General features: G+C 40.1%; 1 protein-coding gene across 2 annotated transcripts in view; it reads left to right on the forward strand.

Annotated features, from left to right (window-relative positions):
* The window catches only part of GPC5 (glypican 5), a 1,174,820-nt gene that overhangs the window by 951,086 nt on the left and 208,456 nt on the right, over positions 1–15,278 (forward strand). The window lies entirely within an intron of this gene.

Below are 15,278 nucleotides of genomic sequence, written 5' to 3' on the forward strand. Positions count from 1 at the left end.
CTCTTGGACGCTTGAAAGTATTGGCTCTGGGGCTTTGATTTGTTCTTCTATTTGAGTCATTTTTTTTTGAGGGGGGTGGGGTTTGGCCACACCTGTTTCATATGAGGGGCGGAGCTTTAGGTGTTTACCAGGGTGGGGCAACCCAGTCACTGGGTTATGATGCTGTATGTGGGGGCAGGGTCAGAGAGGGAACAATGGTGCTTGCTCTACTCTCTGTCGGATTTCAGTCCCCTCTGCTGCTTCCCACAAGCAAATGGGGCCCTTCTGGTGCTGGTTCCAGGGTGGGTGGGCGGGCTTGTGTACATTCTAGGACCCTGTGGGTCTCTCCAACAATCTCTCCTATGAGGCTGTGAGTCTTTCTCAGCACGTCAACCTCCACAGGTGTTTTCAATCAGTGCTTTTAGGCTTTATTTCCCGGCTCTGGGGCCCTGGGTTGTGCGGTCTGTCTTGTTGCCCATTTTTACCTGGTTTATCTGCCTGTGAATGTGTGACTGTAGACAGCCAGCTGCCTTGCACGCCTCACTGCATCTACTCGTTGCCTCCCTGCACCTGCACCTGGGGTCTCCGCCTGGGGTTTGCCAGTAACTGCTTTTTCCTGCCTCGACCCCTCTCCAACAGCTGGCGACTCCATCCCCCTTACCGGTCTGGATAAATGGTTGTCAGCACTTCCATACAGTTCAATTTTCTGTCTGTTCTGGTTGTTTTTTTGCTTCTAAACTTTTGTTGTCATAAACTTATTAATAAATGTATTAATTTATTGTCATAAATGTATTGATTTATTAATAATGTTATTAATTCTGGTTGTGCGAGGAGGCACAGTGTGTCCACCTACACCTCCATCTTGGCTGGAAGTCAGGAAATCGTATCTTATGACTTAGTCTTTCCATCCCCTCCTTTGTAGAAGAAATGCTCTTATCATATATCCCATTTAGTCCATCACTAACACAGCTTAGAAATCACTTTTTATATCTAACATCGCATTTGAATTCTGCCTGTGTGTCACAGTGCCTTTCTTATTCATACCTAGACTCGACACATCCTGTGAGGTTTCTCTCATAAGCTACTAGCTTTTTTACCATCTATGCTTAACATTCTTATGAGTTTCATCATTCCTGTTTATATTTCTTTTATGACAAAGTTGCATATTCCCCAATGATAAAGCAAGCACACATTCCAACAACTCTCTCCACATTTGAAGGACAGGAATTTATTGTAGAGGGGAAAGAGACCTCTGTCACTTTCATTACTCACTCTGGATAACTTTATACATTTTTAAGTGGAAATGTAACTGCCATGTGCAACTCTTGTTTAAGGACAGTGTGTTCAAGGCAGAAGTGCTGTGGGCAAATGAGAGAAATTCAAATGTAAGAAGGGTGAGAAGCTAAACGTTAAAGCATGAAAAAGTGCATCTCAAGGGTGAAATGGCCTATTTGGGGCAAAATTCCAGCCTAAGCACAAATCCAAAACATACTGATGTTTTTGCAGAGTGGCAGCTGTGGTTGAAGGATAATTATCCATTGTAGGAAATGTGATTGCTACTCTCTCAAATCAGTCCATTAAATTGCACAATGAGAACATTTGTGTCATTAGAAATAGTGTTTTATATTTTAATAATTGTGTATAGGATAGATATAAACACAAGTAAACATGATGGATACATAATGGTGTACATATATTTGTGTGTACATATACATATAAAATATACATAGTCATCTATACAGAATAACCAAAATTATCTTGATATTATGACTGGTGACTCCATAATGCCTATGTTGGTGCACAAGCCACACAAATAAATATGGGTAATTGAAGCTTTCTCAAGGACCTATTGCAGTGGTAAGACAGCATATAGGGAAAACACAAACATTAGTGCAGTGTTCTGTGCTAGTGATTGCAGAGCCATTATAATCTCTAGGCAAGAACAGGCTGGTGGAAAGGTTTCTGGAACCTTGAATGAGGCAGTTCTAAAGAAGGGGCCATCTTGATAGGAGCAGTCTGCTTTACCTGAAGTTACTAGACAGGAAGGGGTCCAGGTGAGCAACTGTTAGACTGACTTCTTTCTATCTCTGAGGTGTTGCCAGGGGTCCCTGTGGTCAAACCCAATTAGGAACTGGAAGCAGGGAAGCCTGTTGTTGTAATTCACATAGATCAGCCTTCTAGAGAAGACAGCAGAGTTAAAAGGGGTGGCATGGACCAAGAGGGGCTGATGGACATAATCTGGCCCGATGCTCAAGTCGTATGTGTAACTAGGTGACGGTGTATTCAGTAGACTCCTTTACTTTTTAATAGGCGAAGACACTTAGAGATAGGGGATGGAAGATTTTTTCCCCAGCAGGACTTTTCTTTGAGCAAGTACAGTAAGTCCTTGGGACATTTAGATGACGAAGGCAGAGTCGAGGCCGTAGCAGCTCACAATCTGTAGGGGAGCTAGGCATGTAAGTGAATAGATAGCTAAATATTTAAAGTAGTTCTAAAGTAAAATTGCAACTGCTGTGTGAAGCCCTTGTTAAGGACAGTTCATTCAAGGCAGAATGCTAGGTGAAGCAAAGGAAATATAATTATATAGAACTTTATACAAGTATAAAGATATTAAAATGAAATTGCTATAATAAACATGGTAGGAAGTAGCAATATGCAGGATATGAAAGCATATAGTTTTATGTTGAAATATCATATGTATGTATATATATATAAATTCTTTCTCTTAAACTTTTTCATAGAAATAACACAAAAATGGCTATTGGTTATACTACTATATTTGACCTACTCCAGTAGTCTAATGATGTCACCTAATTCTGAAGGAGGCACTTCAGAAACGTGCTCTTCTGCATGTCAAATGTGGACCTGAGAGAGGTACTTGACCTCCCGTGACAGAGCACTTCATTGGCAGGAGGATACTTTCTTTAGCCTGGTTCTCACCCCGGGATGAAGCCCAGGAAGGTGAGCATTTCAACCATGAAGCCCAGCACTGACTTCCCTGTTTCTATCTGTCCATGGCTAACTGAGAGCCGAACGAATCATTTTATTTCTAAAATGATATACATGTCTAGGTGATAATTACTAAGGAAAATTAGCTGTAAAATATTTCCCCTCTGGTCAAAATGGATAATGATGTTGTTAAATTGGTTTTTCAATTACAATTTCAGCTAAGTGTAAATAGATGTCAGTTAGGTATCTCTAACTATATACAGTTTATGGTAAGGTTCCCCCACTGTCTCTCACTGCAAAACCAGCTGCATAACATCAAAATAGTAAAAAAAAAGTATATATAATTTGCCTTTTGAAGTTCCTTCACTAGTTTTTGCAACTGTATTGACATTTCAAATGATAATTTTAAAATGCCACATGCAAATCAGCTTCTTTCTGTGGACGGACTTTGAATTATATCCTGAAGCAACCAGGCCCATGAATTTCCCACTGATAAACAAATAACTTGAAAGATATATCATTTATAAATGAATAGCCATGTAGCTGATATGAAAATTGTGAAGCTATTGGGTAAAGCAGCAGTTTTCAGGCTTTTTCATCTCATGGCACACATAAACCGCACAATTACTAAAATTCTGCAGTGCACACACACGCTCATATATATTGCTAATCTGACAAAAATAGATACAATTTCATTTGATTTACAAAAATACAGTAATCACCTACCCTTTTTACTCAAAAGTGATTTTATTCAATATATTTTATTGATTATACTATCACAGTTGCCCCAGTTTTCCCCCCTTTACCTCCTCTGCCCTGTACCCCCATTCACTCCAGCAACCCCCTCCTTTACTTCATGCCATGGGTCGTGCATATAAGTTCTTAGGCTTGTCCATTTCCTATACTGTTCTTAACATCCCCCTATTTTGTACCTACAGATTTGTACTTCTTAATCCCTGCAACTTTTCTCCCATTTTTCCCCTTCCCCCTCCCAGCTGATAAGCCTCCAAATGATGTCCATACCTATGATTCTGTTCCTGTTCTGCTTCTTTGCTTAGTTGCTTATTTTTTTTAGATTCAGTTGTTGATAGTTGTGCATTTGTTGCCATTTTATTTTTCATAGTTTTTAAATATATTTCACTGATTATGCTATTACAGTTGTCCCATTTCACCCCTTCTTCCTCCCCACCCTGCACACCCTCTCCCACCCACATTCCCCCCTCTAGTTAATGCCCATGTGTCATAAGTTCTTTGGCTTCTACATTCCCCATGCTATTCTTGAACTCCCTCTGTCTATTTTCTACCTACCATCTATGCTACTTATTCTCTGTACCTTTTCCCCCTCTCTCCTCCTCCCACTCCCCTCCATGTGATCTCCATTTCTGTGGTTCTGTTCCTGTTCTAGTTGTTTGCTTAGTTTGTTTTTGTTCATAGTTTTGATCTTCTTTTTCTTACTAAAAATCAGGTGCCTATACTTGTGTATAAGGATTTCTGGTACCAAGAATTAACCAATGAGAAGCAACCTTTATTATGCAATGTGACCAATAAGATGCAAGTCTATTATATGGCCTATAGATTTATGGTTCAAGACAGGGCATTCACACTGGATGGCAATTGTTGTATTGACTGTTGTCATTTTTTTACTTGACAATCTAAAGAAAAAGAGGTGAGTGCCCCTCACTGAATAATCAGATATTGCATATTTTAAAAATTCTTGCAGCCCACCAGTTGAAGATTGCTGGGGTAGAGCAAAGCACATAACCTTGCTTCAGTTTTTGCTTTACTGTTATACATGGTTTTTGTAACAGCTTTATTGAGATACAGTTCATTCATCTGGCATAGAAGTCACCCATTTAAGGTGTATTTTTCAATGATGTTTGGTATATTTATAGCGCTATACAACCTTCAGCACAACCAATTATACTCACTTTTTTGGACTTCAGCCAATGTTTATGGGGCAAGGACCAGTGTCCAACATTGTTCTAGGTGTGTGGTATGCAGTCAGCAGGGTGCCTGGCTAGGTTCCTGTTCATATAGATGTATATTCTTGTGCGGGAGACCTACAGTAAACATGGAAACCAGTGCACTTGTAATATTTCCCATGTATGAACTCTGGGAAGGAAAACAAAGCAGGTGAGAATTGCAGAAGGGAGGTGATCAGGCAGAACAGGGTTCTATGAAAACGGAGGTGTTTGAAGTGAGGGAATGGGTTTACACAAATGACTGACAGAAGAGTCTTTTAGACAGAAGAAAGGGCAAATAATCCCTTTTGGTGTGGATGTACACATTTGACAAAGAGCAAGAAGGCTAATGTGGCTAGGACACAGACATGAGACAGAAAGAACGTAGATGAAGAGAGGGTGCAGGCTGGAGGATACCCGGTCTCTCAGGCTGTGGTCAGTTCTTACTCTGAGTGAGGTGGGGGCAGGTGGAGGCCTTTGAGCAGAGGAATGGCAGGCCCTGAGGAGGGTGAGAAAGGATCATCCTGGCTGGGGTGCGAGCAGACTCTCGCCTGCTAGGTCCAGAGAAGAAGGAAGGAGAGCAGAGCGGAGGCTACTGGGAGGCAACTGCAATAGTCCCAGCATGACATGACGATGGCTTAGACTTGGGGTTTTGTCAGTCCCTCTTTTAGTGCAGATATGTTTGCATATTGATGATATAATAATCAAAAGCTAGGGCCAAGTCATACCAGCATCTTCACATTTGTAAAACTTAAAAAAAATACATTTATATTCAGAAAGTACATCAATTTTACCTTCCTGATTTCAAAAGAGGAAAAGCTTACATCCACATTGGCTCCATCACTGTGATGTCTTGGACATCTGCCTCCTTAGGAATTCCATGAGGGCACCTACCCAATAAAGATGCACATAGTTCTTTCTCCACCGAGATCTTATCTTTCCACACAGATACTTTCTGGTCTTTCTTAGTACATTAAAGATATGTTTAATTCACTCTTGAGAAATATTAGTGAGTATCTCACTTCCCCTCAAAAATGCCCTTGATCAGATACCAGGATGTACAGAGCACTGTTTTTCTGTACCAAAACTCTCATTCTTAGTATTTTTCATACATAGACAGTGTAAAGAGAATAAGTCTCTAGTGGAATTTACATAAGCTTTTTATATTTTTTTCATTAGCTTCTTTGAATCTAAGCATAACAGCATTGACTTATTTGTGTTTCTGAATTATTTGCGTTCATTTAATTTATATATCCTTGTGTGTGTGTGTATCTTTTTTGTGTGTTACCTGCTATTGTTAGTGTTGTGGACACAAAGCAAAACATGCTTTCCTTCACGAAGTCCCCTGTCTGGGTGAGGAGACAAGCCGGCACATGGACAGTTAGGATGGAATAGAGCAAGCTATTCCCCAAGCGGCAGGAGGGCAGGGGTAGCAAGCGGGGCTTGCACAACCCTTTTGGACACCATTTACGCAGAGTATGACGTAATTTGTGTCTTGCAAGTGAAGCAGTGTTTTAGGCCTTAAGGAAAATGTGGTTCATGCGACACTGCTCATCAACTGGTGATGGGTGCTGAGACCTGCTCCAACCTGCATCCTGTGACAATGCTGTGATGGAGTCGCAACCTCTGCCCTTCACCTGGGAGGAGAGAGTGGCAGCAAGCCTGACACAGAGCCACCTATGTGTCACGAGAACAGTGGCATTAGAGAAATCCTAGGGAGAGGTCTGAAGAAAATCTAAAACGAAGAGCTGATTCTCATTGGTGGATGAGGGTGAAGGATACACCGATGTGCAAGACACATCGTGTGCAAATATCCAGAGAAATAAAAGACTATGCGGTATTCTTAGAATTGCGAGTAAGCCCGGTGCGAGCAGAGAGCGCAGCAGGTGCGAGGAAGAGCGTGAGGAAGGCGTTCAGAGCAGCCGGCTGCGCACCGGTACGGGAAGCCTGGAAGCCTCCGACGTGAAGTGACACTTTTAGCCATGTGTTGTCATGACGAATTTTTACACTTTAAGCAGCCACTTCGGTGTCAGTGCTGACTCAAGTGTATGGGAGACATGAACAGAGGGAGCAGAGGCGACCAAGACGACTGACACGAACAGGCGGGCCAAGGTTGATTCAGCTGAGTCTCGCATTGATGGGCAGGCACCGGGGTGGGCGCCAAATAGTCAGCCCTGAGTGTGACAGCGATCTGCTTTGACCCGAGGTGTTCTGGGAGCAGAGAGATAGATAGGGAAGTGCCTGTCACTGGGAACATGGGTGACAAAAGCCAAGAAGGATCATTCCCTATAAGCAAGATGGGTGCCAACACCTTGGGTTCCCCTGAGCGCTGAGCATTTCTGTACCAGTCTGACAACATGCTACTCCTGGAGTTCTCCCTCTCTCCCCCCGCCTCTCTGGCTGTCTCACTGTCTCTCCTCCCAACACTTCCTCTCTGAAACACACACAGAGAAACACACACAAAAAAACAAACCAAGCACAGTGGTTATATTCCCCAGGCTCTTTTTCTTTCTTTCCTCCTTGAGCCACCAAGTCCTTTGTCAACATCTCCTGATTAGCTGAGAGTTAGGAAATGTGCTCACAGATTGAGAGGATGACTGGTTTTCTACTCTGAAGTGAAACACTGATTTTCATAACTTGGTTAATAAAATAGAAAAAAAAAGAATTACACTTTTCTCTGGGTTCTTCAACAATCTGAATTGTCGTGCCACGTATGAGACTGGTACCTTAAAGAGGGCATTTGAAAAGCATTGACATTATAAACAATGCCTGTGACAATGCATATGGTGTTTTAATTCATCCTAACAAAACTCTGAAGGTACATGGAGTTAATATTATTTTAAAATGAGGAAACTGGGTTTATGGGGTTACTTGTTTAAGGCTTACAAGTAAATCACAGGCAGAACTTTGAGCCTTTAGCTTTTCTCCCCAAGTTCATTGAGTAACCATTGCTTGAATCTGGTTACCAAAGGTACTTGGCACAGGTCTAGTAAACTCAGATGATGCTCTTTTACTGTGAAGCGGTGTTCAGCCTTGAGATGTGTTGAAAAGTTTTCTCTCTGCCCTCTGGACCAGGTCTTAGAAGAGGAGGAATGAATATTGCTTTGTTTTTGTGCCCTTACAAATAAGGAGATTTGGTTGTAATCTTGAGAAACATTAGTTAAGGACAGCAATGACGTATCCCACCTTTACACACAATGCTACAATCTTCTTCTATTCTTTCTAATCCCTGAGGGTAGCAGCAACATTCTTAGTCACAGAAAGCCCATTTTTTCAGTGTTATTCTACAAAAGTGATTCTCATTTCTGCCCTACATTTCAAATTACATCTTGGTTCTTCTTTTTTTAAAAGCATGAAAGACATTTTTTTTCTTCTTAAACACCATGAAATTGTTAGTAAATAAATAATTCATGACATTTTGCTCTTATGCCAACTGTGTAACTCTCTAATCCAAATAAATATTTAATTTAAAAAATTCCCTGCCAAATCTCATAACCAGTTTTATCCTTACAAGAAATAACTGCACTACAAGGTAATTAAGTCTGTGGTGAACTAGTAAAGTTCTTTACTTCTGTAAAACGAGCTGAACCAGATGGCAGCCTTCTCAGAATTTGGGATTAGTATTGTGTGTGCTAGGGAACTATGGCATTCATTATTCCACGTGTGTGAAGTGTGAGGATTCTACTGCAGTAAAAAGAAAAAAAAAACGAGCAGTGTTGTTACAAGATGTATGTATGCTAAACACCAAATTAAGTTTTATGTACAAAACCTTCCACTTGATGTCTTCACTCTCCTGCATAGCTTCCTCCCCTTGCTTTTCTCGTGGCTGTCTGATCTGCCGTCAGGGCTGCAGCCATGGCATCTGATAATTCCCCTAAATGTTGCTCAGACATGTACGTCCTCTTCTCTCTACTCACAAAATATCTAGAACTGAACACTTCTCCACAAACGCAGGACTCGTGGCAAAGGTCTCATCTCAGGCCATGCGCTTATTGAATATTCAGTCTGGTGCACGTTGCTCTCTGAGACAGAGAGTGGCCACCGCTTCGTTTCCTCACTGAGCTTACTTATTGCGCACCTGTGTCTGTCAAGGCCTGTGTCGCCGAGCCGTTTCTAGTAGTCCTCTTTTCCCATTTGCCCATAATCTCGCTGTTGTTGTTCAATACGCATTCTTATGGTACAGTGTCAGTCTCTTCTTACATCGTTAGCCTTTCCCTAGGCATACACCTTAGCATTGTCCTTTCTACATATCTGTCCCGAATCACAACAATGTCACACCAAAAAGTAGAATTACATAACGAAGTCCTGTGAATCAACTCACACTAAAATTTGAAAGCATGAAAAATGAGTATAACTTTTTAAATAACTCTTTATAAACCCCTATGTGTTGATTAGGAGAAAAACACTCAAATGTTTGCATCAGTTTAACATAGTTTAGTTAGACATTTTTTCCATCTTTAGTGAGGCATAGTTTTTAAAATAAAATTGTGTATATTTAAAACATACAACACAATGATTTAATATACACATAACTGTGATCCCTGGCTGGCATAGCTCAGTGGATTGAGCGCAGGCTGTGAACCAAAGTGTCGCAGGTTCGATTCCCAGTCAGGCCACATACCTGGGTTGCAGGCCACGGCCCCCAGGCTGCACAATGATGTCTCTCTCTCTCTCTCTCTCTCTCTTCCTCCCTTCCCTCTCTAAAAAATAAATAAATAAAATCTTTAAAAAATATACACACATATTTGTGAAATCATTGCCATAATCAAGTTAATTAACACATCTATCACCTTACTACGTCACTTTTTTGTGATGACAGTGTTGAAGCATTCTCTCAGCAAATTCCAAACTATACAGTACAGCATCATTAACTGTAGCCACCATGCTGTGTGTTGGATCCTCAGAATTGATTCGTCTTATCACTGAAAGTTTGTACACTCTGACGAGTATCTCCCCATCTCTAAGAGTTTGACTTCTTTTTAGATTTCACATATGTGATACCATACAGTGTTTGTCTTTCCCCACCTGACTCATTTCACTTGGCATAATGTCTATCCTCCTGGTTCATCCATGTTTGTTGTAATGGCAGGATTTTCTTCGTTTTTACAGCTGAGTATTATTCCTGTGTGTGTGTACTGCCTTTTCTTATCCATTCATCTGTCAAGGCACATGTAGGTTATTTCCATGTCTTAGCTATTGTCAATAATGCTGCAATGAACATAGGAGTGTTGATGTGTGTTTCAGATACGGATTTCATTTTCTTTGGATATATATCTGGAGCATATGGTAGTTCTATTCTTAAATTTTTGAGGAACATCCATACTGTTTTCTATAATAGCTGTACCAATTTACATTTCTACCACCAGTCTACAAGGGTTGGAAAGCCTCAGCCTCTCGTTTGGAAAAGTGCCTTTTCTCCAAGACCACCTTCCCCTCCTGAAGTTTTTCTCCTTAAGCTGATATTTGAATGCAATAACTGGGGAGCCTAATGTACTTCCATGTTAGTGAACATACTAGCAGCCTGGGCATCTCTTGCGTGTAGTGTGTATGCATGGCTGGTGTCAGATCATGTCTAGGGCAGTGCCTTTCTCTCCCTGGGAGCTCTGTCCCCTGTTGGTTTGTCTCTTCTTTGTCTTGGGCAATGATAGACCAGGGAACTGGATCAAACCCCAAAGAGCTCTGTTTGTCAGTCAGATGAGCCTCTGCCAAGTCCTCCATCCAACTTCTTAACTTGGAAGACTACTCCTGACCCCTGGTGCAGGTCACTTTGGTCTAAAGTGTCAGGCATCATGCAGACCTACTGATTTATCTACATCATGCAAGGATCAATGACAGGCTGTGAAAGCAAAACCTCAGCTGAGATTTCTTCTGTGTAAGTTTATGGAGAGCACACTGAGTGGTATGTGAAATAAATAAGAGGGAAATATACATGCTTATATATATATATATATATGAGGGAAATATATATAAATAAATAAGAGGGAAATATATATATACACATATATGTGTGTATATAAAAATGAATAAGAGGGAAATATATACTATATATTTATAATATATAAATAAATATATAATAAATATATATAAATGAATAAGGGAAATATATAATATATTTATATGAATATATAGAAATATATAAATATTTATATATTAATCAAAGCTGATTAATATATAAATCATATATATTTATATTTATATGGACAATCATAGCTGATGCTTTCCTCTCTTCCACTTTCTCTCCTCCTCTCTTTCATTCAATGAAGGTTTAGTTCCCGTCAGGAAGTGTTCTAAGTACTAGGGATGGAATGGTAAACAACACAGACAAAGTCTCTGCCTCCTTGGTACTTAACTTTTAGGAAGCAAAATAGATAGTAAAAAAGTAAATATGTTTTGATGATATATATCATCGAAATATAATAAATCCCATGGAGAAAAATGGAGGGAGTAGAACGTGGTTGGAAATCAAGTAGGTTGATTGTGGAAGAGTTCTTTAAAGAAGTACCATTTGAGAGCAAACATGCGAGTGTCATGCAGGCGTGAGCTAGGTCAACATCTGCAGGCGTGCTTTGTGGTCAAAGATAGCTGAGATTGTAAGAAGACCCAAGACTGGAAAACATGGGACATGGTGGAGGGGCAACACCCTGGCCAGTGTGACCAGAGTAGACTGAATGAGGTGGAAAGAGGCTGGGAGTGAAATGGAGAGGCCACATCAGGGAGATTCAGGACTATTCAAGTGACTTGAGCAGAGGGGACCTGACTGATTGAAGCTCTGAAACTGTCTGTCTGTCTAGGACTGACTATAGGAAGTAACGGAGGGAAACAAGAAGAAAAGAACACATTTTCAGGAGAGCCTGACAGTGGCTGGTTCCCTAGCGGGAAGTGCTTGAGTCTGGGATGTTCACTGAAGGTGGGATGAAAGCACCTGCTGTTGGAATGAGTGTGGGTGCCGGACACAGATAGAAGGAAGGCTGGAGGTTGAGGTGTTGGAGGGAGAGGATCAAGAGTTCTTTCTCACAAATAAAACATTTGAATGCGCATTAGCCATCCAGAAGGCCATGTTGATAGCAATTAGATAAACAATTAGAAGCTCAGGAGAGAGATTGGGCAAGAAGAACAAAGCAGGGGGACTCATCAGCATAAAGATGATATTTGGCATAAGAAGACAGAATAATATCCACCACAGAGTAAGTTTAGGATGGGGAAAGAAGAAGTCCTGAGTACTTAACCTTCTGGAGAAGAAAGATGATACTATGAAGAAGACTGAGACCGAGAAACAACCAATCAGTTGAAGAACAACTAGAAAATGGGTCTAAGAATTCAAAAAAAGAAAGTACTATTTCAAGATGACCAACCACACCCCATGCCCCACAATCAGGAAAGTAAAATATATCTGTGACGAAGGCATTTCCATGGATTTGTGGGGATGAAAGTCTGATGGAGGGGGTTACAGAGGGAGTGGGGAGAACTAGTTGAAGACATCTATCTCCACACCCTCCCTAAACACTACTAAAATGTATGTAATGGATTTTTTCTCTTTAAAAGAGAGACATAGGCCTGGCTGGTGTGGCTCCATGGATTGAGTGCCAGCCTGCGAATTTTCAAAGGGTCACTGGTTTGGCTCCCAGTCAGGGCACAAGCCTGGGTTGTGGGCCAGGTCCTCAGTAGGGGGCCATGCTAGAGACAACCACACACTGATGTTTCTCTCCCTCTCTTTCTCCTTCCCTTCACCTCTCTCTAAAAATGAATAAATAAAATATTTCAAGAAGAATAGAGAGACATCATACACAAGGACAAAAGGTGTAGAAAAGGCACAATGTCAGAAAACTGATGTCAATGACATTTTACCATCTGGAGACAAATGACACAGTAGTAACTGACTCAGGAGACCAGAGATGATGAAATTTAACCCTGTGATCAGGATGCCAGGAAGATCCAAGTACATTTACTGCTCAGAAATTGGAGAACCAGTTTCCATAGCTGGCAGGAGTATGGGATCGTATTAAAAACAGGAGGACTGATTCAAAATCTTTTTATGGAACTACTGGACACGAGGGTTCCCTTTCCAGACATGTGCAGCCATGTAGGTGTCTGTGTGGACTCAGCACAAGACTTAGGATCACTCTCTGGAAAAGGCTGATAGAAGATTCAAAGACGCTGGAGGCAAGGGTGTGAGACATCAGGGAGGTTTGTAGTGCAGTGCCTTACTGAAAACACAGGTTTCAAGAAAAGTTCTGTCAAAAATGGTAAAACACCCCATGCTGTAGTCCCTTCCTTTTCCTCTGCTCTATCTTCACAAAGCTGGCTGCAGGCTTTTACCAGTGATTTCCCACTATGAGTCAATCTAAAAAGCTCACCTTTAATTTTTTTATTTAATTAAGTGTAGTTAATGCATACTATTACAATAGTTGTATTAGTTTCAGTTGTACAATACAGTGATCTGACATTTTTATATCTTACTGGGTGATCACCCCACTAATTCTAGTTATCAAGTCTCACCATGCAAACATATCAAAATATTATTCATTGAGTATGTACACTCTTCACCTTTTTACACCCTTCCCTTCAACCCAGTCCTCTTAAGTTCCTAACATAATTCGGACCTCAGCCTCTTATAGGACATACCATTTGTGAATATATTCTCCCATTCAGTAGCTTGTCTTTTTATTTTGTTGGTGGTTTCTTTCACTGTGCAGAAGCTTTTTAGTCCCAATTGTTTATTTTTGCTTTTGTTTCTCTTGTTTGGAGGGCCATATCCAAAAAGATATTATTCAGACTGATATCAAACTGTTTGCTACCTATTTTTTTCTTCTAAGATGTTTATAGTTCATTTTGAGTTTATTTCTCCATAAAACAAATTAAAAACTCATATTTATTTTTGAGCATTGTGATCCTCTTATAATGACACATTTTTCCCTTCTACGTCTTTGCTAACCTCTAACGTTTCCAGCTTTTCTGCTACCAACGATAAAACTGGCCAAGCTGCTTCCTATATTTGGAAGAGCCCTTCTTCAAACTCATCCAGATGACTTTGTCCTCTTTTTTTTTTAAAAAAAAGAAAAGAAAAATAAATAATCACTAGAAGTATCCCCATTTCACCCACTTCCAATCTTAACTAGAGCATTATGCCAGATCAAGAAGCCAGTAACAGCATAATACATATAAGAATCATTGCTCTTTTTTTTGTGCAAATCATCTTCCTCTGTGTTTTCCTAAGCTGGATGAAATTAGGTTGCGTGTAGACATCGTTGCAGCTCAGCCAAGTTGGTATTGCTGGTGTGAAAACATATGGTCCATCGTGATGGATGGAAGATGGGGAACAACAACACATGCATCTAGGTGTTTAATGATATTTGATGATGTAAATTAAAAAAATCAGTTTTCCAAACCATTACTTAGATTCAAGGAGGCAGGGGCCCAGCTGCTCTACCACATTCTCTGCACATCATTATTAAATTCACATACTAACTGTCTTTTTAAAAAATAAATTGTCATAGAAGACCTTCAGAGTCAACCAAACAATGCTGCTATAACCTTGATGTCCCTTTTTACAGAGTTTTAAATGAAAATTTGAAAGCATAGCAAACGAAACTCTATAGATCAATTCACGTATCAATAAAAATCAGTGCTCATCTGAATTTTGGGGGGTAGAATTTATACATAATTATATTATCTTGTAATTGATGTCTTATCATAACAATGGTCTTAGAGACATCTAATATATATATGTAATATATGTACATAATTATGCACACACACACACAACACACACACACAATTATGACATGTGCACAGACCTGTCTGGAATGCAGAAGACAGTGTTCACTCTGCTTTACTGAGTAATCTTTTTGGTAATTTTCAGAAAGTCATTCATCTTTCGTGTACCTCATTCTCACTGTAAAATGAAATCTTGCCCCCGAAGTCTGCCAAAATAGCCATAAAATCAAAGATGACAATGTCCCAAAAAGAATACCTTTTTTTTTCAGTTTCTAGTTAATTTATCTATCACTTCTCTTATCTGCTACTCTCAGACAGAAATTACCTATATTTCAAAGTATATTCATTCATTCCTCCCTTTTTTTAAAAATAAATATGTGTTCAGTACCTTCAGTTACACAAAATAAAATGGCTTAATTGTCCAGATGAAAAGATGTTCACTCTTCCAATTTAAATACAAACCAAGGCCACACCTCTGACTGCTGGCAGACTCAGGACTAAAACTCGGGTGTAGTTTTTTTTCTCATTGGGAATAACATCCAGTTAGTACCTCAAAATACATAACTTACTTTTGAAAGTGATGAAATTCTGTTTTCAGTGTTCAAGAGGACGCATAATATGTACCAACTAAACATTAGAAAATCTAAAGAGAATACATTCTCCTAATTATACTTT

This window comes from Phyllostomus hastatus, unplaced genomic scaffold, assembly GCF_019186645.2.
Source record: "Phyllostomus hastatus isolate PE091 unplaced genomic scaffold, TTU_PhHast_1.1 phas_contig_29, whole genome shotgun sequence".
NCBI classification, from domain to species: Eukaryota; Metazoa; Chordata; class Mammalia; order Chiroptera; family Phyllostomidae; genus Phyllostomus; species Phyllostomus hastatus.